The 24,652-nt window shown below is 43.3% G+C and overlaps 1 protein-coding gene and 1 non-coding gene across 2 annotated transcripts in view; one reads left to right on the plus strand and one right to left on the minus strand.

The window, feature by feature from the left end:
- POU6F2 (POU class 6 homeobox 2) overlaps positions 1 to 24,652 on the minus strand; it is a 314,537-nt gene that overhangs the window by 179,223 nt on the left and 110,662 nt on the right. The window lies entirely within an intron of this gene.
- LOC114814081 lies at positions 7,063 to 7,200 on the plus strand. The gene has a single exon (XR_003761823.1). It is a non-coding gene; the product is annotated as a small nucleolar RNA SNORA7 (small nucleolar RNA).

Genomic DNA, 24,652 nt, shown 5'->3' on the forward strand with positions numbered 1-24,652 from the left:
ACAGAGAAGTAAAGTGACATGCCCAAGATCCCACGGCAGAGAAGAGGAAGAGCTGGGATTAAAACCCAGGTCTTTCTGATTCCCAGGCCCCGTATTGTATATATTAAGCCATGCTGTTTCTCAAGGACTGGCTTCCTTCCTGGTCCTTTTAATATGAGCCAGCTGCACTTGAGCTACCAACTCAGAATAACAATAAAAATAATAATAATAACTGTGCTATTTAAGTGCTTATTATGTGCCAGGCACTGTACTAAGTGCTGGGGCAGGGACAAGCTAATCGGGTTGGCCTCAGTTCCTGTTCCTCATAGGACTCACAGCCTTAATCCCCATTTTCCAGATGAGGTAACTTAGGCAAAGAGAAATGAAGTGACTTACCCAAGGTCACACAGCAGATAACTGAGGGATCGAGGATTAGAACCCAGGTCCTTCTGACTCCCAGGCCCGTGCTCTAGCCACTAGGCCATGCCTTTCATCTGTTACATTTAGAGCTGTGGACTGATCTTATGGTGCTTCTGTTGAGAAGAGGCAGAAGATGCCCAAGGGATGGCAGATTTCCATGCTCAGTATTTCTGGGTCTTGGGTGGCAGAGATCGCATTGCCAGTAAGTACCATTAATGCACGTGGTTCCTGGAGAAAACCATCTGAGTTGGAAATCATGTCACTAAATTAGTGAAGACACGGATGGGAGGATGGAAACGTTTTCCTTTCTTCCTCCTCCAGGCTAAGAGTGAGAAAGACTTCTCCAGATTCCTGGCAATTTCCCTTCAGTGATTCAATAGATTTTTTTCCCTCTAGTCAGAGGGTATTTTTTTTTGGCAGCAATTGATGAGAGGAAAGAGGATAAGGGCGCGGAAGGAAGACCCTGAGGAAAGGAAGAAGAGCAGAATCCAGACCATAAGAGCCGAATATCGGATTCAGTGCCATTACTGGTCCATGAAAATGGTCCATACAATCCAATATTCTGATTCTGGCAGCTGCCAAAGGATACTCGAGGAGCAGGATGAGGAATGCATTGCGGAATGCACAGCCTCATGCCGATGGTTTTTCAGTGTCACATATCCTCTCTACTCAGACAGGCTACCATTCCTCAGTAGGACTCACACGGTTTCAGTCCCCACCTTCCACTGCGCTCAAACATTCCCTCCGCAGTCCTGTCCACCCCAAATCCTACAATGAAATTGCCCCATTTGAGAGGTGAGCTCAGCAGCACGGCACAGTGGATAGAGCACGGGTCTGGGAGTCAACAGGTCCTGAGTTCTAATCCGGGCTCCGCCACTTGTCTGTTGAGTGACCTGGGCCAGATCACTTCACTGGGCCTCGATTACCTCATTTATAAAATGGGGATTGAGACTGTGAGCCCACGTGGGACGGGGACTGTGTCCAACCCATTTGCTTGGATCCACCCCAGCACTTAGTACAGTGCTTGACACATAGTAAGCATTTAACAGATACCACAGTTCGTATTAGGTGGAGCTTGATTCTTGTTTTTAGGCTTAATTTCTGGACTCAGTTTTATCATTAAAACACTCTTCACATTGAAAAATCAGGTTAGCTGCATGTTCCCCACTGGTGTGGGCCGGGTATATGTCTACCAACTCCCCCAAGCACTTAGTACAGTGCTCTAGACTGTAAACTCTTATTCTCCCAAGCGCTCGGTACAGTACTCAAGACTGTAGTTTCCTTGTGGTCAAGGGAACATGTCAGTCAGTTGTATTTATCGAGCACTTACTGTGTGCGCTTACTGACCACAATGGGTTTACAGTCTAGAGAGGGAGACAGATATTAATATAAGTCAATAAAATTACAGATATGTACATGAGTGCTGTGGGGCTGGGAGGGGCCATGAAAGAAGGGCGCAAGTCAAGGTGACGCAGATGAGAGTGGGAGAAGAGGAAAGGAGGGCTCAGTTAGGGGAGGACTCGGAGGAGATGGGCCTTCAATAAGGCTTTGAAGGAGGGGAGAGTTTTACCGACTCAGTTATATTGTACTCTCCCAAGTGTTTAGTACAGTGCTCTGGACACAGTAAGTGCTCAGTAAATACGATTCATTGATCGTAAGAGGACAATTCCACTGTGCAAGTGTCCAAATGGGGACCTATCCCTTTAACCCCAACTGCTGAGGAAAGAAATGACCACACAAACCCCTCACAGATGGACGTTTGGCTCCCTTTGTTTCTCTCCCTCACCTATCAGGCAGAATTGAAAGAGAATGTCAGGGGAATGGATCTCAGTCACGTGGTGACGATCTCACACTCTCTCGTCTGTAAGCTTGTTGTGGGCAGGGAATGTGTCTGTTTATTGTTGTATTATACACTCCCAAGTGCACGGTACAGTGCTCTGCACACAGTAAGCACTCAATAAATACAACTGAATGAATAAATGAATAGTTAGAGCCTTTCAACTTCCACCGCAGCACAGATACACCCACTACGCCCTTGTGAGCTCACAATCACTTGTAGCGGTTTAGATATTTAGGTACTCCAGGACATAAACATTCACTTAAAGATATATCCAGCTTGCCTTCATCCTCTTGTCAAATATTTTAGGGCCTGTTCTCTCTGTTAAATTGTAAGGTCCCTGAGGGCAGGGATCCTGGTGCTCTGCACGCGGTAGGCAACTGGCATCCGACGTTGATTGATTCAGAGCTCAGTGGCGGAAGACGAACTGGCAACTGCATTAGTAGGGGACAGATTCTCTAGCAATAATAATTACAGTAATAATAATAATAATAATAATGTTGGTATTTGTTAAGCGCTTACTATGTGCCGAGCACTGTTCTAAGCACTGGGGTAGACATAGGGGAATCAGGTTGTCCCACGTGGGGCTCACAGTCTTAATCCCCATTTTACAGATGAGGGAACTGAGGCACAGAGAAGTTAAGTGACTTGCCCACAGTCACACAGCTGACAAGTGGCAGAGCCGGGATTCGAACTCATGAGCCCTGACTCCAAAGCCCGTGCTCTTTCCACTGAGCCACCCTGCTTCTCTAATATTCACTAACCACGTATGTGTCAAGTACTGAATTACACACTGGGGTAGGTACAAGATAAATAATCTGAGCAGATACGGTACCTGTCCCATATGGGGTTCACAGTCAAAGTGGGAGGGAGTAGGATTTAACCTCCGGTTCACAGATGAGGAAACTGAGGCACAGAGAAATGGCTTGCCCAACATCACACAGAAGGCAAGCTTCCGAGCAGAGATTAGAAACCAGATCCTCTGACTTGCAGGCTCTTTCTCTTAGGCCAAGTGGATTCGAATTCTCTAAAGACTGTTCCCTTCCTCTGTATTTTAACTGTCCAGCAAAATAACTGTTGCAATTAGCCTAGTAAAATAACTCTATCAGTGACACTGACTTTGATGGCAGACTAAACCCCACTTTTCCTCATCTCCCATTCCCTTCCACATCGCCCAAATCTTGCTCCCTTTGCTCTTCTCCCAACCCGCTTCTTTTTTATGTACTCATGTACATATCTGTTATTTTATTTATTTGTATTGATTTCTGACTCCCTGCCTTTAGGCTGTGAGCTCACTGTGGGCAGGAATTGTACTGTTTATTGCTGTATTGTTCTTTCCCACACATTTAGTACAGTGGTCTGCACACAGTAAGTGCTTAATAAATACAACTGAAAGAATGAATGAATGAATGAATCCCAGAGTCTCCCATGTCTCCTCTTGGCCCCTGGCTGGGAAGAGACTATTATGGCAGGGATGAGAAGGACACAGATTTTTCAGAAATAATCTCCCCGTCTCTCTGTGACGCACTATGATTTCATTGCGTCAGACGATGGTGGTTTTTCCGTCTAATCGGATCCTGTCTACAGAAACCAATCAGAGGACCTGGATCACAAGTGTGTTGAATACCAGCCCCTTCAACTGCATAGAGGCACTCAAAGATGGCCATAATCCAATCAAACACACTTTAGGCAGTTTACACCTGAACGGGGAGTGGGGTTGGGTGTGGTGGTGACAGATGTACAAGGAAAGATTCATAAAAATACAAAGGACAAAGATGACCGCAAGGAAAGAAGGGACCAGCAGGATTTGAACCCGCTAAAACAGTTTAATACGAAGATCCAGAGGCATCCCAAGGTATGGGAGCTATACTCTCCCAAACGCTTAGTACAATGCTCCACACCCAGTGCTCAATAAATACCATTGATGATGACAATGTCAAGGAGGTACCAGGTACTGGAAATGTTTATTTTGTCCTACTTTCTATTCAGGTGATAGGAGATGAGTGGGTGTTGTTAGGATGAGCAGGCTCACACTGATCAAATCCTTCTTCTTCCTGCTTTGCCGGTGAACCCTATATGGGACAGGGACTGTATCTGTTCAGAACCTCTGATGGCCAGAGAGAAGCCAACCAATCGTATTTACTGAGCGCTACTACTTGCAGAGCACTGTGCTAAGAGCTTGGGAAAGTATGACATAATACAGCAGACACGTTCCCCGTCGACAATGAGCTTACAGTCTAAAACCATATTTCCCCCTTAACATTTGGCATCAGAAGTGTCCTCCCTAAAATAACTTTTTATCGGACTCAGAACCAGAAGAAATCCAGCTTCTTCACAGCCCGTCGTTGGGTGGGGATCATGTATACTTGTTGCCAAAACGTACTTTCTAAGCGCTTAGTACAGTGCTCTGCACACAGCTCTCAATAAATACGATTGAATGAAATGAATGAACCCCTGAACTTTATAACTATCCATTGAAATGACTACTGAAAGAGATCTAGCAAAATAACATTATCGGTGATCCTGCCTGTGATGTTAATTAATGATGGCATTTGTTAAGTGCATACTATGTGTCAAGCACTGTTCTAAGCGCTGGACAATTTAAGTACATAAGTAGATCTCTACCTAACACAAATTTCTATCCACGCATAGACATTTTTGATCCTAAATAAATACAACCCCTTCTCTTCAAGGTGGCTTCCTTTCCAGGGTAGTGTTAAGTGATCTGACTCATATTTACGCTGCCTATTCAGAGGGTCTTTAAAAAGCAAACCAAGAGTCACCGTGTAATTGTTAGCTGTATTTCAAGAATCCCAATTCCTCTGAAGAAGGATCCTAATTAGTCTAAGCACAGCTTAATGTAAATCAAGTTTCACGTTCAAAATTTCAAGTGCCCTGTCCTGACAGGATGTAGATTATTTTATGCCGTACATAAAACATGGCTGGTTGTAAAATATTGTAATGACAGGCAGAGGAAGAGCAGAAATCAATAGATGAAAAGTTACTGAAACTAGGGAAGTCTGACCTGCCAAAGCCAACCAGGGAAAATAATGCTGAAGGAAAGCACTTTCTGGCTTTGTTTCTCCATGTGTCCTCGTTGTCTTTAAGCTTATCTTTCCTTCCCAACCTTGTTTCTACTTCTCCAAATATTGTATCTGCTGTCTGATGGGTTTTACTTTCATTACCATGTGGAAAATGCACAAGGTTTTCTCAAGAGAAGAACCCTTGAAACGCTGTCCAGATTCTAGCCACTCAGATTTATTTCCCGATGTAATTCAATTATTGAAAATAGACAGTGTTTTTATATCTTTCAATTATCTTCTTCGCAAAAATCACCAAAGCCAGATATTTTCTATTAGCGTTTGATAGCATGTGGTTACTACGGTCATAAAAAAAAAAAGAGCCCTCACGATTTCACTCTCTAAACTATGATTAATTGTTATTAGGATCCTATATTTATATATGATGAACTGACAATTTATTTGTAGATTTTTTTCCCAACCAGTTGAGTAGTTTCCTTTAGTGCAGAATGCAGAATTGTATGGGAGATATTTGAGTGTCTAAAACGATGTATGATAAATGAAGTAGCACGCTACTTATACGCTTATCATGTTCTCTGACTAGCAACAGGTTCAGCAAAGGGCACAGCCAGTAAATGAAATTTTCCACCAGGACAATATATCATCACAAGAAATGTATGCGCTGGAAACTTACAAGCTTGCTCAAGATGCGGACAAGGTGTGAAATGGTAAAAAATGAAAAGCAGAAACATCATACAGTCAATTTCAAATCCAGCTGCATTTCCATATTGGCTGAGACTGGGCTTTAACTGTTTAAAGGCATGCAGTTTGAAACACAAACTTGCCATCACAGGTCAGTTTGAGTGCTGCGAAAAACCGCTTCCTTTACCGGCCATGAAGCAAAACCAAAATCAAATAAAATACAGTGTAAGCAGCTAACTTAGCGTAAGGTTATTTTCAAAGAGCTATTTTAGGGTTGCATATTTTGGAAAAAAATGTTTTGCCATCCCTTCAACACTCAGTGCAGACTAGTAATTATAAAAGATCAAAAAAAAAAAAAAAAGACATCCATTAATTTCTCATGAATTCCTGAGAGATCATTATCATTGCTTTGTGAATCCTAAGAAAATGAATTCACTCATTCAATCATATTTATTGAGCATTTACTGGGTCCAGATCACCGTACTAAGCACTTGGGAGAGTATAATACAACAATAAACAGACACGTTCCCTGCCCACAAGGAGTTTACAAGCTAGAGAGGGAGACAGGCATTAATATAAATAAATTACCGATATGTACCTAAATGCTGTGGGGCTGGGAGAGGGGATGAATAAAGGGAGCAAGTCAGGGCCATGAAGAGGGAGTCCCTTTCCTTGCAACCAGACATAAAAATCATGGAAGAGTCTCTTTAATTACTGAATTAAATTAACTTCAAGAGGACCCTAAATGGAGCCTTTTTTCTTTTTTTTAAGCTATCTGTTAAGCACTTACTATCTGCCCGGCACTGTACTGAGCTCTGGAGTAGAATACAAGCTAATCAGTTTGGACACGGTCCATGTCCCACGTGGGGCCCACAGTCTTAAACCTCATTTTACAGATGAAGTAACTGAGGCCCAGAGAAGCAAAATGACTTGCCCAAGGTGACACAGCAGACATGCAGAGAAACAGGATACGAACCCAGGTCCTTCTGGATCTCATGCTCTATCCGCTAGGGCAAGCTGAAAATGGAGGGGAGCCATTTTTAATTCTTAGTGTGATCCATGGCATGACTGAGCCTGAGATAAGGAGGCCACGAGAGTTATGACACCCTCGCAGGGTCGCACCTGGAGAGTTTCCAGTAGTCTACCAGTCTTGATGATGGGAGGGAAAGTCAAGCAGAGGCCTTCCCACTCCATTTCTAGCTTGGGCAGTGGCTAGCCAGTGGAAAGCAATCTGCTATAAGTCAAAACTCACCTGTGCTGGGCAGCAGCTGCACGGGAGAGAGTCGAGGGTGGAGACTCAGGTTTACTGCACGGAAGGGGGCAATGGTAAAACGCTTCCATATTTTGACCAAGAAAATTCTATGGATATACTACTAGCATGATTGCTGATGGAGGTGGGGCACTCTGGGAGAGATGTGTCCATGGCGTCGCTAAGGGTCAGAGACGACTCGACGGCGTAAGACAAGAGAGTCATGAGGTTGTGAAGGCGAATTGGCTCCCACGGCATTATTAGCTAATGATACCATGGTGACTCTGAGGTTAGAAATATCTCAAGACGGGTGGATCATGTCAGTGCTCTTAGAAAAGGTATCATAAAGCAGTATTCATTCATTTATTCAATAGCATTTATTGAGCGCTTACTATGTGCAGAGCACTGTACTAAGTGCTTGGAATGTACAATTCAATACAATCTGGTCTACTGGATAGAGTACAGGCCTGGGAGTCAGAAGGCCCTGCTTCTCATCCCAGCTCCACCACGCGTGTGCTGTGTCACCTTGGGCAAGTCGCTTAACTTCTCTGTGCCACAGTTCCCTCATCTGTGAAATGGGGATTAATGTTGTGAGCCCCACATGGGACATAAACCGTTCCAAACCTGATTAGTGTGGATTTACTCCAGAACTCAGTACAGTGCCTAGCACATAGTAAGTGATTCGCAAATACCATTAGAAACAAACACACAACCACAGGGCTTCCGGGAAGCTTGTCGCTCCAGGACATGAAGTCGGAAGAGCAGCAGAGGGAAGACTGTAGTACTGGCTTGTGCCTGAAATGTTAAATGTTGAATCACTGCAACACCAAAGAACTCTTTTCTGACATTTTTCTGACCCAAATCCTTTCCAGGTAATGGGAGGGGATTCTCCTTTAGGTAGATGCGATCTTTACAGATCAGTCGGGGTCAGACGTACTTAGCCCCTGGAGTAACTGCTGCTCAGAGCAGGGATCTCCATGCAGGGCCTCCAGTTGGACTCAGCACCCTATTCACGCCCCATAAGGCCTAATTCAAGGATTGCTACATCTTTGCCATTCTCAATCAATCAGTGGTGCTCATTGAGAACTTACCACGTGCAGAGCACTATATTAAGCACTTGGAAGAGTATTGTACAACAGAATTACCAGATATGCTCCCCTTCAAGACTGTAAGCTCACTGTAGGCAGAGAACGTGACTACCAACTAGGTTATATCGTACTCTCCCAGGCTCTCAATCAATACAATTGATTGACTGCCCATAACAAGCGTACCGTCTAGAGGGGAGACAGATCCTAACATAAATAATTCATAATATATGGTTTATTGGCTTTGCTAAATCAGAAGAGGTGTGAGAACAGGTGTGGAATTACAAACGCCTCTTTCCACACCCTTCCAGAAGTCAGACTGGGTTTGAGGTGGTTGGACTCACCCTAAATCTGCTTTGAGATAAATGGGCTCAAAAAAGCACCAAGTTCACCAGAAGCTTTCAATGCCTTTGAAGAGGAAAAATGGCAGGGTTGCAAATGAGCAAAGAAGGCCACGCTGATGCATGAAGAGCCAGAAGTGTAGGGAAATATCAACATTCCAAGCACAATCAATCATTGAAAAACTGTGAACAGGTGAATGGCCATCTTTACCTGACATCACAGCCGGAAGAGATCACACCAGGAAGGGAGTCAAAATTACTTAGAACAACATGTCTTTTGACCTTACTTGACTAGCTCTGAAGAGACTGGGGGAGGTAAGGGTTTAAAGTGAATGAAAATGTATTCAATTGTCTGATGCAAATGCTACAGGTCCAGAAGATAGTCACGCATCAAGCTTTTTTCGGTTCTCCAATTCAACCAACTGGAAGTGATTTTTTTTAAGTACAAGCTACTCAGCCTTTTGAAATGATGGCGATGCTGGTTGACCACCACCAGACGCATGTTGTGGGCCTGAAACACCCCACTCATCCCAGATTTGCAATGTTCAAGAGCTGTACGAGGCACTTTGGAACTCGCTTGGAACATAGTAAGCACTTAAATACCATTATTATTATTATTATTCTTGTCTATGAACTTGGATTCGAACACCCCTTGGCAGTTGGTATTCTCCCCGTAATTCATTTAATATCTGTCTTCCCCTCTAGACTGTAAGCTCGCTGTGGCTACCAACTCTGTTGTACTGTGAACCGCAAGCACTCAGTACAGTAAGTGCTTAATAAATACCACTGATGGATCGATCTGGTTTCTCAAGCAGTTTCATCAGAGTCGCCACAGACAGCCTCCTCAACATCAAACGGCAGGAGAGGATCACCAAACGTGATGCTCCGGCATGTTCTAAGCTTGGCCTAGTGGATCGAAGGACCTGTGTTCTAATCCAGGCCCTGTCACTTACCTGCTGTGTGACCTTGGGGAAGTCACTTCACTTCTTTGTGCCTCAATTCCCTCAGCTGCAAAATGGGGACTTAGCCCCATGTGGGACAGGGACCGTGTCCAACTCAATTCGTTAGTCTCTACCCCCACGTTTAGAACAGTGCCCGGCACAAAGTAAGCACTTGAGAAATACCGTGATTATTATTCTTAACCCAGCAGCTTTGCTGGGCCCAGATAGAGGACAGCAAGATCGGTCGGTGGAATCAAGTGAGAGCTTCCTGCGTGTGAAGCACTGATACGAAGCAACTGCCGAATGGAGAACCAATATGAGCTGCATGGAAGCTAGGGAGAGGGAGGAAGGCAGAATGAACAACAATTTAGAGAAGCACCATCTCAAACCAAGTGTAAAGCAGCAGACAGTTTGGAGACCACTGTAGCTGATAGACCACTGTGGCAGGCGGTAATCAGAAAAGTTGGGGCTCTCCCTGAGTGCGGATTTCTGTTTGAGTGGAGACCCCAAGAGACAAATCCTACCCCTATTATTTCTAAAAGAAGAACTAAATCATTGACAGTATTGGCAGCTTAATCAACAAGTCTGGAAGTGATGAGAAGAAATCGGACCAATTTTCCATTTCGATTCATTATTTCTAAAAGAAGAACTAAATCACTGACAGTATTGGCAGCTTCATCAACAGGTCTGGAAGTGATGAGAAGAAATCGGACCAATTTTCCATTTAGATTGACACTATACAAGAAAGAACCAATCAATCAATGGTATTTCTTGAGCCCTTACAGTGTGCAGAACACTGTGCTAAGCACTTGGGGGAGTACAATAGAATATATGGGCACGATCCATACCCTCAAGGAGTTTACAATTTAAGTTTGTTGCGAAAGATTGAAATCCATCCCAGACACAAGAGAATGTTAGCTGTTTATGGAAAGTTTAAGAACAAGACCTTGAGGAAATGTTTGGTTATTACTGTGATGGATATTCTCGAATTAATTCTTCACAAAATCGCATGAAACTGTTCAGCAGATCGACTGTAAGCTCAATGCGGGCAGGGAGCATGTCTACCAACTCTGCTCTACTGTACTGACCCAAGCACTTAGTACAGTGCTTGGCACACAGTAAGTGCTCAATAAATACTGAAGCAGCGTGGCATGGGCCCGAAAGCCCGAAGGACCTGGGTTCTAATATCACCTCCACCACTTGTCTGCTTTGTGACCTTGGGCAAGTCACTTCACTGTGCCTCAGCTACCTCGTATGTAAGCCTGTGTGCCCCATGTGGGGCATGCCTTGGGTCAATCCTGATTATCTTGCACCTACCCCAGCGCTCAGTACAGTGCCTGCTGAATAGTAAGTACTTAACAAAAGCCATAAAAAAATACCGTTGATGACTGATGAAGATACAAGAAGGAGAGCTGAATGGCTAAAAAAAGAATTCTCTAGAGAAGTTTATGTGCGGTCTTATTCATGTGCTTGGAATCTGAGAACTAGTAAGTGTGAGGTGTATCAGAAGGGGGAGGCCTCAATATTTGGGCTCTTACTTAGCTGGACTGTGTCTCTTTTAAAAAAAGCCACTGGGAGTGAGCCCTGCCGGGATGACGGCATGCAAACATCACCGCAAGAAAATTACTGGGGCATTTTAGGAGATGTGGCCCAAATTTTCACTTTCAAACCAATTCTCCCTCCAGCATGAGTCTCACCTGAACCCCAAGAGACGCCCCCCCTCCTCGGATATTACTGGGCAGCCGGTACTCTAACAGTCTCGACTACAGGAGGGAGAATCAAGCTTAGGCCTACCCATTTTATTCCTAGCTTGGGCAGTGTCAAGCGCTTGGAAGGCAATCTGCTACAAGTCAAAACTCACCCATAATGGGCAGCAGCGGCACGGGAAAGAGTCGAGGGTGGAGACTCACCTTGACAGCGCGGAAGGCAGCAGTGGTAAACCACTTTCGTAATTTTACCAAGGAAAATCTACGGATACACGACCAGAACGACCGCCGACGGAGAGCGGGGCGTTCTGGGAGAGCTGTGTCCGCGATGTCGCTATGGGTCGGAAATGACTCGACGGCATAAGACAAGAATACTAGGTAGCAGCTTTGGAACAAATCTTCTAATGCAGGTCCTTTAGGGAAGGTAGGGAGCAGAGGAAGTAAGGTAAGAAGAGGGGTCAGAGGGGTTTTAACCAAACCTTCCTAAGGCCCAAAGCTACCCGCTGAGCTTTCCAAAGTCACCTTCCCTTTTCCCCTTCCCAAACCCCATGGCAGTGGACTGCGCCAGTCACCACACTGAGCACGGTGACTTAATCGTATTTACTGAGCACTTACTGTGTGCGGAGCCCTATAGTAAGTGCTTGGGAGAGTATAATATAATGGAGATAAGCAGCATGGCCTAGGGGATAGAGCACGGGCCTGGGAGTCAGAAAGATCTGGGTTCTAAACCAGACTGCCATTTGCCTGCTGTGTGACCTTGGGCAAATCACTTCACATCTCTGTGCCTCGGTTTTCTCATCTGTAAAATGGGAATTACTAATACTAAATTAATCATAATAAAAATAATTCATAGGAATGAACAGTGAGCGCCATGTGGGCCATGGATTGTATCTAACCTGATTACCTTGTACCTACCCCAGCAATTATTATCTTGCTTGGCACATAGTAAATGTTTTAAAAAATCCCATATAAAAATAACAAAAAACAAGAGTTGGGAGACACGTTTCTGGCCCACAAGGAGCTTGAAGTCTACAAGGTGACTGATGAGGAGAATCTGGGAAGGGGCTGTTAGGAGGAGACAGTAATAATAATAATTGTGGTATTTAAGTATTTGCTAGGTGATAGGTACGGTGCTAAGCATTGGGGTAGATCCAAGATAATCACGTTGGACATAGTCTCCTTCCCACATGGGGCGCAACAGTCTTAAATACCCATTTTACAGATGAGGTCACTGAGGCACAGAGAAGTTGAGTGACTTGCCCAAGGTCACACAGCAGACACGTGGCAGAGCCAGGATCAGAACCCATATCTTGCCACAATGCTTCCATACTGCGAGGTTTCTGTAAGTTGCCATTAGTGAAACAAGCTACTGTAGGTCCAGACTTTAGGATAGGGTCTGCTATGGTTTTTTTGTTGTTGTTGTTGTGTGTGCGTGGTGGGTTTTTTTAAAATAAGAAACCATGCATTGGCACGGTTAAAAACATACCTACTACTGCTGATGGGTTTCTTTGGATCAAAAAATGGAAAACAGCAATCTTTTCAAAATAAATGCAGACAAAAGTCCCGGATACATCTCAAGCCTAGAGAGGGGCTCCAAATTAATGAAAATCTCTCAGGCAGGGTCAAGAAATGCTTTGGAGAGAACAAAGGATTCGTTTTATGGACAAATAAAGAACTCAGGGCCAGTGAAATGCTGGCCCGGAAAGTTGGCTGCCTGACTTTTATACTCACCTTAATTTGTGAACTGCAATTTACGAGTGTGCTACTTATAGGTTTCCAGGCATAAAAGGCATTATATACAGTGACTAACAAGTAACGTTAAATGAAATTTTAAAAATATAAATCCATACTGTTGTAATGGGCACAATTATTTACCACCTCAAAGAAGCTTTGGAAAAGCATTCACATCTTGCTACCGATAATTCCTTTCTAGATCTGAGGAGTATTGTACACATAAGCTCTAAAATATCTGACATAACTTTCAAAAAAATGACTTAATATCCTAATAAAAGAAAAGGCCATGGGAGCCAAAGTGCAAATTCAGGGTATCAAGGATGAGCTGAGAGGTTTTGCTCATAAATGGACAATATAAACTTTTTAACTAAAGGAATATGGAAATAAGGAACTAGAGTCAGAAAAGGATGACGTTTAATGCCACAGCGCAGTGTCGCAAATGACAGGATTTCAGCTGGCCACTGTTAGTTATAATTGGTGGCTTCCTATGCATTTGAAATCCCTAAAGACTATAAGCCCCATATGGGCCAGTGGTTGGGTCTAACCTGAATCTATTGTACCTACTGCAGTGCTTAGTATAATGCCTAGCACATAGCCAGTCTTCAACTAATACCACGATTATTATTAATTAGCAGCATTGTAACAGTTTTTATGGTATTACTTTCCTTAGGTGCAACATTACGGACCTGTGGACTGATGATTCAAATCGCACCTACATGGCATCGTTGACTCTCCTTGATCAGTTGACCAACGTATGTCAGCAGCCAGAAAGACCAAAGCACTGGGTATCAACTGGTTGGGAATACAAGAGGCGGCGCGTATCACTGTAGAAAACCATGGAATGGTCGGTCCTTTCATAACATGGGTCTTGGTTATGTGTTTTGGATAGAGCATTGTGGAGAAATTAGGGGGTGCAATTCCGACTGAAGGGTGGGGAGAACCTAGAGTTGTTGGTCATAAAATTCCAGGTCACCAGGGTGAGGGGGCACCCAATTTTAGCTTGAAGGTGACATGTTCAAGGCAAAACTACAGGAAACACTTCTTTACACAGTGACTGGACTCACCTTAGTAAGCAGGACCCATCGGCATGTTCAAGAAGAGGGAAGCAGTATGGCCTAGTGGATAAAGTCCAAGCCTAGGAGGCAGAGAACCTGGGTTCTAATCCCGGTTCCACCACTTCCTGCTGGGTGACCTTGGGCAAGTCATTTAACTTTTCTCTGCCTCAGTTTCTTCAACTGCAAGATGGCCGTTCAATATGTGTCCTCCCTCCTACTTAGATTGGAGGCCCATATGGAACAGGGACTGTATCTGGCCTGATTAACTTGTATCTACCCCAGCGCTTAGAGCAGTGCTTGACACATAACAAGTGCCTAACAAATACCATTTTTAAAAAGAAGAAAAAAGAAGAGGAGCTTACATAAATTCAAGTATGACAACTCTGGGCCTGGCTAGACCACTGGCCTGATGCAATAATGACATTGCTTACATTCTAATTCGCATATAGAACTGATTTTTGATGATGCTTTATCATTAACCTGCAGATAACAGGAGGCTTCGCATCAGAAGAAAAGTAAGAACCAGATTTAGAAATAGTTTCGGTGGTGTACACTTAGGGAATTTCATGTGCACGAGCATAAATTGCGATATCTTAGCATGCCTATTTTATGTTGAAAGGTTTTGGCAGGAAGCAAAGCCTTAGGGAGGCTATTAACAAATTAGCATTTCCAGTCCATGTGGGAATTTATTTTACCTCTTGAAGAGAAGTGCATAAATGGTGTTCATTATGATTATAAAAATACAGAACTGTGAAATTATAATAATAAGTACGTCTATTATAAAATGCAAAAAATAACGCAGTGGAGTGGGTTTGGCATGCAGATTTCCCACGAACTTGTTTCTTACAAATGACTGCCAGATTATTTTGCTCAAGGAGTGTCTTAGGTGATTTTACTACAAAGATAACCCTTGATTTGAGAGAGTTCCTGAAGGTGAGATTTTTAGAAACGTGAGCGATTCCCTAGCCTAAGCTGTAGATTTAAAGATTGCCCTTGTTTCTTTGTTATATCTGAAACCCTCAGCGCCTGATCTTGTTTTTGCTTCTTCTCTGGGCAGCAGTTGTCCCAAAGCCTCTGCTTGAATCAGTCAATGGCATTTATTGAGCGCTTACAGCACTAAGCACTTGGGAGAGCACAGTATAACAGAGTTGGAAGACAGATTCCCTGCCCGTAACGAATTTATAGTCTAGAGGGGGTTAAAAGACGGTCAGCCTATTCTGTTATCTATGCACTTGAATTACCTCGTAATTACCCCAGCGCTTAGAACAGTGCTTAGCACATAGTAAGAGCTTAACCAATGCCATTATTCTTATTACTATTATCTGTACCTTTTGGGTACACAGTCTTAATCCCCAGTTTACAGATGAGGGAACTGAGGCACAGAGACATGAAGTGACTCTCCCAAGGTCACAGAGCAGACAAGTGTTGAAGCCGGGATTAGAACCCAGGTCCTTCAGTTATTGCTCTAAATGGTGATCGTGGCATTTGGGGTTGTTCCAGAAGCAGCACTGTGTAGTGGATAGAGCACGGGCCTGGGAGTCAGGTCATGGGTTCTAATCCCGGCTCCGCCACAGGTCTGCCGTGAGACCCAGGGCAAGTCATTTCACTTCTCTGTGCCTCAATTATCTCACCTATAAAATGGGGATTTAGCTGGTGAGCCCCATGTGGGCCAGGGACTGTATCCACTCCAGTGCTTAGGACAATGTCCGGCCCATAGTAAGCACTTAATACCCCAATTATTATTATTTATTGTTGTTCTGGGTCTCGAGTCAGAAAGAATCAATCATATTTATGGAGCACTTAATGTGCGCAGAGAAAGGTGGGGTATCTACAGCTATCCTAAATAACAATCTATTTCTATCCCCTTTATTCTCTTCCTTTTTGTACTGTCATCTTTATTCTGTTTGCTCCCTTGCATTATTACTCGGCCTGTCTCTTTTAGCCCCTCATTCTCCTTCTCTTTGCTGCCATCCCTTCCTGCTTCTCATCATTCCTTTTACTCCCTTGTTCTTGTTTCTCCCCAGTCAGGTTTCCTTCCTCTTGCCTCCAAGGATCTATGGACTGCACAGTACCTTCTATTTGAAGGGATTACTGATAAGATCTCTGCTTCAGGCTGGGAAAGAGACAGGAGGAGAAAAGAGGAGAAAGACTTGGAGAAAGAAGTGGCAGGACACTGAAATAGTTGGTTTTCAAGCCCCGGTTCAAGGGAAAAGGGAGGCAGTAAGAAGATTTTCTCTCCTTTGCCAGCAATATACTAATCAGTCATTCGGGAATGCCCACCGAAGAACATCATATACTACAAACTTCCAGAATCTTGTGACGTTGCCCCCCAAAATAGAACCAATCTTTATAGAACATCGAATATAGGAGAAGGGCGGGGAAATGTCCCAAGACATCTATACTGTCATCATTCTCAGAAAACCATCTCACGTCATCCCTGAGATGTTTACCAGAAACCTGGGAATTTGAAGCGATGTTGAATTATTCAAGGTACTCTGACTCTTTCATCCTCTACATAGATTGTACATTCTCCCATTAGATTTTGAGCTCCTTAAGGGCTGGGACCAAGTCTCACTTCTATAACAAATTCTCTTGCACCTTGTTTAGTGCTCTCTACAGTGAAGATGGTGAAGACACGATGGTGATGATGACCACGATGACCAACGGGATAAAGTAAGGTTGTTTACAAGGACTGGTTCCGATCAACTCAGTCTATACCTCCAAGCTGGAAGACACAAGGGACCTGAATGATTTAAATAGAAAATGATTCTGACCTTTCCACAAGGCCACGCTTCTCAATTCTCAGTATCTGTAGACCTGAATTCTTGAGCCATTCTGTCACCATCACTAATATGCCACACTGAACATCCGATGCCAAGGCAGGACAAAACACAGTTAGGCCTGCTCCGAAGCAGGATTTGAGGCCATGTGGTCTAGTGGTAAGAGCACTTACGAAACGTTGGTAAAGAATACGCAGGTGGGAATTAGTTCCTGTACCTTGTGAGGGCTCACAGAAAACAGTTCAGTGGACTTTTTATCCTGTCTCAACCTGACACCTTTGGTTAATCAATTTTCAGAATTTCATCTTGATCTCACGGCCTTCTAGATTCCTTATTTCCCCTACTGCTAACCTGCCCTATTGTTGTGTGCTTGGTGTCTTTTTATTCCATGTCTTGCTCAGAGATGCCCTCTTTTGCCAATTCTCCTCCAACTCTTTCCTGTCTGCTCTCCCTTCTCTTCCTCCTCCTCCTGTCCTCTCACCAGCCCACCAAGGCAGCAATCACAACCCACCCGATTTAGTTTGAAAATTTTTCATCGGATTTTTCTCTTATTACATTTCCCCCTTCTGTCAAGACTTTCCAAATATCTCAATCGTTCCTGCCACACTTTCCTCTCTCACTCCGTCCCTCCATCCCAGAGGGGATGGAGAAGAGCTAGCGACGGGTTACTGGTAATAGCTAATCGATGCAGCTTTGTATCAATAACAGTGATCCGCCTGGTCTTCTTCATGAGTTTTCCAAAGTCCTTTTCGGTATATATTGCATCAATTTACGTGTGCTTAGTAAGAACGGTCGGTGATATTGACTTCTCTTGTAGTGACCTCCATGTGAAAGGAACATAAAACAAAGACGGCCTGATTTATAAACTTCAACTGCATAGGTTTGGATGTAGTTTCACCACCATGGTAATGTTGCCATCTTTTAGCAGGAACAAAGCAGTTGCTTCATAAAGGTAAGAAACTGTTTTTTGACTTTTTTTATCCAGGTGGAACTTTGGGGATGTTTAACTCTGTGGATAGATTTATCCTGAAAGAATCCGAGTTTTCTTTCCCCCAAAGTGGGAAGGTTAAAGTTCTGTCAGGAGTGAATACAAGCTAATCACTACCAACCGGGGTATCAAAGAGGACAGAAATGGAAGGAAGAGATGAGCAGGAACCCTGCGTGCACTTGGAGTTGAATAATAATGTTGGGATTTGTTAAGCGCTTACTATGTGCAGAGCACTGTTCTAAGCGCTGGGGGAGATACAGGGTCATCGGGTTACCCCACGTGAGGCTCACAGTTAATCCCTATTTTACAGATGAGGTAACTGAGGCTCAGAGAAGTTAAGTGACTTGCCCACAGTCACACAGCTGACAAGTGGCAGAGCCGGGAGTCGAACCCATGACCTCTGACTCCGAAGCCCAGGCTCTTTCCACTGAGCCACGCTGCTTCTCTAAGTTGAAGTCATGTAACCCCCAAAAGGGGAAGGTGACAACAGCAGAAGAGGATAGGCAGCAGCTGCAACGGCCGGTAGAGGAGTGGGGTTATAATTTTTTATTATTTATGGTATTTGTTAAGCACTTATTAGGTGCCAAGCACTATACTAAGCACTGGAGTAGATACAAGGTTAGACACAGTCCATGTCCCACATGGCGCTCCCCTTCTTAATCCCCATTTTAGAGATGAGGTAACTGAGGCCCAGCAAAGTGAAGTGACTTGTCCAAGGTCACCCAGCAGACAAGTGGTGGACCCGGGATTAAAACCCAGGTCTTTCTGACTCCCTGTCTCGGGCTGTATTCACAAAGCCATGCTGCTTCTCACTTAGTAAGCACTTAACAGATACCATCATGATTATTACTGGGCTGAGAACCACAGAAACCAGTAGGTCAGTGGGGGTTGGGGACAGAGGACTCAAAGTTAATTGGGGAAGCGGGGGAGAAGTTAGTCCCCCGTGACATTGGAGACCTGATCATGTGTCAAGAGGAAGAAATTAAAAAAAAAAAGAAAAAATTGATCAGACTCTGTAGGGCCTCTGAATAATCAAACTACCCGGTGATCGATTCGATCGCCAATCAAACTCTCAATGATTCTTCCTTTGATTGTTCTTCCCAATAATATCAATTTGGTGCTTTTATTTTTGATGGGTTGTTATTCCCTGCCCTATTAAACACAATTATGACCTGATTCCTGGCTAAAATGTCCCCTAAACGTGGGAATGTGAATTCATTTAGAATTTATCTGTCATTCCGTAGGCTTTACATCACAACTAATTCTCTCTCCTTTTCAAGTCAAGGCCCCCATTAGAGGATTATAGTAATAATATTCTCTAGGTAAATAACTGCAAACCTTGGCAGCACCAAACTAGATAGTAGACCCAGGAAGGACTGATACTTAGAATTCCTCAGACAGAGTCCCTTGTGGGCCAGGGACTGTGTCCAATCTGATTAGTTCATATCTATCCCAACGCTTGGCCTACAGTCATCATTTAATAAATGCCACCACCTTTATTATGAGGATGGTCCAGGGGGATTGTGGTTGATTATCATGCATTTCTGTAGGATACTGTCAAGACTAGCAACATTTCTCGATGTCAAAAGGTATAGATCGGCTACCTTACCTTTACCTACAATGGGAGGCGCGGCGTGACCTAGCGGATAGAGTACGGGCCTGAGAGTCAGAAGGACCTGGCTTCTGATCCCTGCTGCTGCTGCTGTAACCTTGGGTAAGTCACTTCACTTGTGGGCCTCAGTTACCTCATCTGTAAAATGGGGATTAAAACCGGTGAGCCCCACATGGGACAGGATCTGTGTCCCACCCAATCACCTTCCACCTATCCCAGGGCTTAACAAATGCTCAGCACGTAGTAGATGCTTCAATACCACAATTGCTATTATTATTATGATGTTTTGAGGTGCACTGAAACTGTCTAAAGATTAAGGCAAAACTTCTAGATATTCATGAAGGTTGAGCTATAAAGACAGACTCACCATCCGACCTCTTTTCTCCTCTGCCCCTGCCCCACGCACATTCCCCACCTACTGTATTCAGTTGAGAAGGGGCAGTGGTGGATCCTGAGCCAAAGTTTGCGAATGAAGGGCTTATTCTGTAAACTCATTATGGGCAGGGAAGGTGTTGGCTAATTACTCTTTTACTGTATTCTCCCCAGTGCTTAGAACAGTGCTCAGCACATAGTAAATGCTCAATAAATACCATTGATTGATAGGACTCAGAACACTAAGTCTGCTTTCACCACCCAAGAAATGGAAGTTAAAAAAAAAAGGATTCCTAAATGCACAAAAGACAAAGTGATTGAGAAAGCGTTTTCTAAGCTACACTGATGTAGTAACTAACTGCCCAACCCAGGAATGAAATCAGATACAGCTCAGATTACCAGCTATGGGTAAAATAGACATGACCACTTGGAATATCTTAATTCACTGGGCCACCAGATTAATAATAATGTTGGTATTTGTTAAGCGTTTACTATGTGCCGAGCACTGTTCTAAGCGCTGGGGTAGACACAGGGGAATCAGGTTGTCCCACGTGGGGCTCACAGTTAATCCCCATTTTACAGATGAGGTAACTGAGGCACAGAGAAGTGAAGTGACTTGCCCACAGTCACACAGCTGACAAGTGGCAGAGCTGGGATTCGATCCAGAACCTTCCCGCAAGGCTCCCCACCCGTCATCTTGTTGGCAAATATGAACACTTTTAGAATATTCACGGTAAATAAGAACAATTCGTTAACAAGGACATCGCAAGTCAAATAAACATAGATGGCTTGTAAACTGGAGAAGTGTAGGCATGAAACCTTGAACTTCTCATGAAGAGTGAGTTGCAAGCCCTGATCCTTGACCACTGATTCAAAGTCCCCACAACTCACCAAGTGCTTAGAACTCCTACCTGCAATTTCTTTTAGTAAAATGACATCCATCTTTCTCAGTCCGCCTAAGCACTTAGTTCAGTGCTCTGCACACAGTAGTAGGCGCTCGACTTAAGTTACTGATGGATTTAAAAGTCAATTTTACCAAATGGTTGTATTTCAAGAATTAAAAGAATTAAGGACCGTGGAATAGAGTAGCTTATTTGTAGCAATGTCATCGACTCCCGAAGAAATCGCTGTCAAGCAGGTCTAAACGAAGCCTCATCTTCATTATTCCCCTGGAGCCTTCGGTTTATTAATAGCCAACTTTCAAAATGAGGATTTCTTACCGACGCTGTCCATCTGAGGTTACACATATGTCAGAATGTCTTGGCTCAACAGAAACTTGGCACTGAAATGGATCTCCTCCTCCCAATTCCCCAAACCACGGCTCACCACTTTGTGGTCTGCGGAGACGATATCTGATCGTACAAGGATGTTCTCGCGGTTAGTAAGAGATGGGACTTATAAGGACCAGCCGAGCCAAAGCCTTCTCCCAGGGGTGGTCTTATCCTGCTGGCTCTTTCCAAAGATTCACCCCAAATGTGCTTCAGGTACGGCAATCATTAACTCATCCAGGAACCTCAGAGCAAGGGTCTGCTTTAAAGACCATTAATTAGGATAATTAGTCCCAGGGCTGCAATTGTAGAGGAAAGGATCCACTTAGCATCTATCCTGAGATCTTGTGTTTAGGTAATGCTAATGTCCTTAAAAGGTTCATTTGCTACCATTTACTGATTCTTTTCCTCCAGTATATTGTTTCAGATGGACAGGACGGAAAGCCAATACCTCCTATTGACCTCTGCAACATCCTGTGATTACAGAGGCTCCTCCAGATATCATTAGCTCCCCGGTTTTTCTGTCTGAGCGCCCTGTGGAATACTTGTGACAGATCTGTGACCTTTCCCCTCCAAATGTTTATGAACCGAATGCACCGAAAAAATGACTGGAAAGGTGTCAAATGGTTGGTTTAAATGCTACGTCAGCAGCTGGAAGATCGCTTTTGGACAGTGGAGAACACGCTGGTGTTGGATAATGTATTTCAACTTGGTCTTTGCAACAGAAAATTGAGAGAAGCGGATGTGAACACACATGCCAATGCAGCAGCTTCCAATTGTGAAATAAAAAAAAAAAACCTGGGAAAGAAAATATTCTATTTCCCTTCACGTCTTAAAACACAGATGAGCCAGCAGACACTCTCTATTCCTATAGCTGCTATTCCGAGGTGGATTCAGAGAAACTTACTTATTTTAAAAGGATCAGCTACAAATACATGATTACAGAAGATGTCTTCTAGCAGGCGGTGGGGAGGCTTGCAGTCAGGACCGAAAAACTAGATAAACTGGGGGCATTTTGCCTTACTCTAATACTCTGTGGGCTTAATACTAAATCATGGAACATTCTGGACTGTTAGAACAGATAATCCTTCGAAGTCTTATTGTTCCTTCTCTAATCAATTTTTCAATTTTAAATTTCAATCTTAGCAATAGGAACAGGTTTCCTTGAGTCTTTTGCCAACTAGAAAATGACCTACTCATTGAAGCAACAGAATGAGAAAGGAAATTCTGGTGTTTAAAGGCAGTTGGTTCCGTGACTTGCTTCAGCAAGGGGTCAGAGTACTGAATATCCATTTTTAGGTGTGGGAATGATTTTTAAAAAATGGAACAGAATACATCTTGAGTACTCATGTATGGATATAATCAACTGTGTATTCAATTGTCCATTCTTCTATTTCATCTCACTATTTTATATTTTCTCTTGTTCCTTCTATTTCAGCTTTATAAGTTCATTCATTCGATCGCACTTATTCATTCAATAGTATTTATTGAGTGCTACGTGCAGAGCACTGTATTGAGTGCTTACTGTGTGGAGAGCACTGTACTAAATGCTTGGAATGTACAATTCGGCAACAGATAGAGACAATCCCTGCCCAACAACGGGCTCACAGTCTAAGAGTGGGAGACAGCAAAACAAAACAGACAGTTGATGGCAGGAACTTATGTGTTGCTACTAATGTGAAGACGACGATAGACGGAATGATGGATGAGCTAGAACCTTTCAAAATTTCCACTGGCACGCGGCAACAAAGTTGGACTTCCCTTCTAGTAAGTAGAGTTTGGCTTCTCTCTCTTTAAGACATGTTGCCCATTCTTCATTGTGTGAAAAGTTGAAGAGAGCAATCGAAGTTGTCACAAGTTTAACATCAGGATCAATAGAGTGGAAGAAAACAGAAAGCGCTGTACTAAGTGCTTGTGAGAGTACAAAATAGAGAGCATAGCTATGTATCTTTTCAGACAAAAATCAATCCATTTATTGAACACTTATGTTGTGCAGACCACTGTACTAAGTGCTTGTGAGTACAACATGAAGTAGACATGTCCCCTGCCCACAATTCTGATCCACAATCATTTATTCTGAGGAATGGTTAAGAGATTAAAACTCCAGAGCAAAAATAAACGGTTGAAAGTGTAAATTTTAGTCTGGAGATACTACTTTTGTGCCCATTTTGAAGGTTCTTTTCTGGACATTGCCTAAACAATGCAGAAGTAAATGGAAGCTGCAGTGCTGCTTTTAAATGTGCTGTTAGATTGTATTTGTGAGCATTTGATGTTCTTCTTTAATAACCTCAAGTAAAAGGCTGAATGAATTCAACAACAGTAGCTGAAAAAAGTGCAATGAGTCATATTATAGGAAAATGGAGAAAAGGATACAGGACTCTCCACTGAACACAATCCTATATTGTAGGCAATCTGTGATAACACCCTTTTCATTTCAGTTCAGTCCCATAAAATTACCACTAACATTACAACTCATGCAGAACACAGATAAATGTAAAAATGTCACCGAATTCTTCCAGATGGGATTTTAGTTCCACTAGATCACCATCTACTTTTTTACTTGTCTAATATTTCATTACAACCTTCCATAAGTTAATTTTCTTTCCACTGACCATGTAAATCACAAATCAATTTTCATTTAGAATGCCCGACTACAGACTTGCTCTTGAAAGCTCAAAGCATATGCTTCAATGAACCCTCCAACATTCTTAATGTACATTAGAAAACTGTTGTGTGTTTTCTTAATCTTTTTAAAGGACCTAATTTTGCATTAAAATCTGGCAAGAGACCCAAGTTATCCTATTTTTCCTTCAAGAGGCACATCCATTTGAGGGAAGAAATTGCATGTGACCAAATATCAGTCATGACAAAATTAACAAGATCGGCTGTATTACTCTCCCAGTGGACGAAACACCGTAAAGTACCCAATATTTGCGAGAGATAAATGGGGTGTCTCAATCTTGGACCGTGTAACGGTGAGGTATAAGAGGTCAAGCAAAGATTTAATTTGAACTGGCTTGATGGTATGAAGAGTTTTGCATCATCGACCTCTACGGCCATTGCCCAGATGGAGTTGTTGCCTCTACCCGGTAGGTAGGGGAAAATACCCTGGAATATCTGATTTTTTTTTTTATTATTATTATTGATGGGTAGATGGATGTGACACCATCAATTTTACAGCCTGGAAATCCAAGAGCCTGCCACTGCTATTTAGACATTATAAAACTTCAGAGGTTTGGTGTTCAAGGACAATGGAATTACCCTCAATATCCTTGCCAAAAACATTTCTCTCTTGCTTCTCTGTTTCTTGCTACAATCTCACTATTACTGGGGTGAGCGGGTGGGGAGAGGAGCAAAGAGAGTTTAGTCAAGTTTCAGCACATGTAAAATGTAAACTGTAGGAGTCTCTCTTTGGGCAACTCCAGGCACCCCCTTACTGCATCTGAGGATCGGCAGATATTCCAAACTAATCAGAGTGGGCTGGAATTCAATCAGTTTATTTGTTGAGTACTGTACTAGGCGCTTTGGCGGACAACAGTTGTTAGATACGTTCCCTGCCCACG

The sequence above is a fragment of the Ornithorhynchus anatinus genome, chromosome 8, assembly GCF_004115215.2.
Source record: "Ornithorhynchus anatinus isolate Pmale09 chromosome 8, mOrnAna1.pri.v4, whole genome shotgun sequence".
NCBI lineage: Eukaryota > Metazoa > Chordata > Mammalia > Monotremata > Ornithorhynchidae > Ornithorhynchus > Ornithorhynchus anatinus.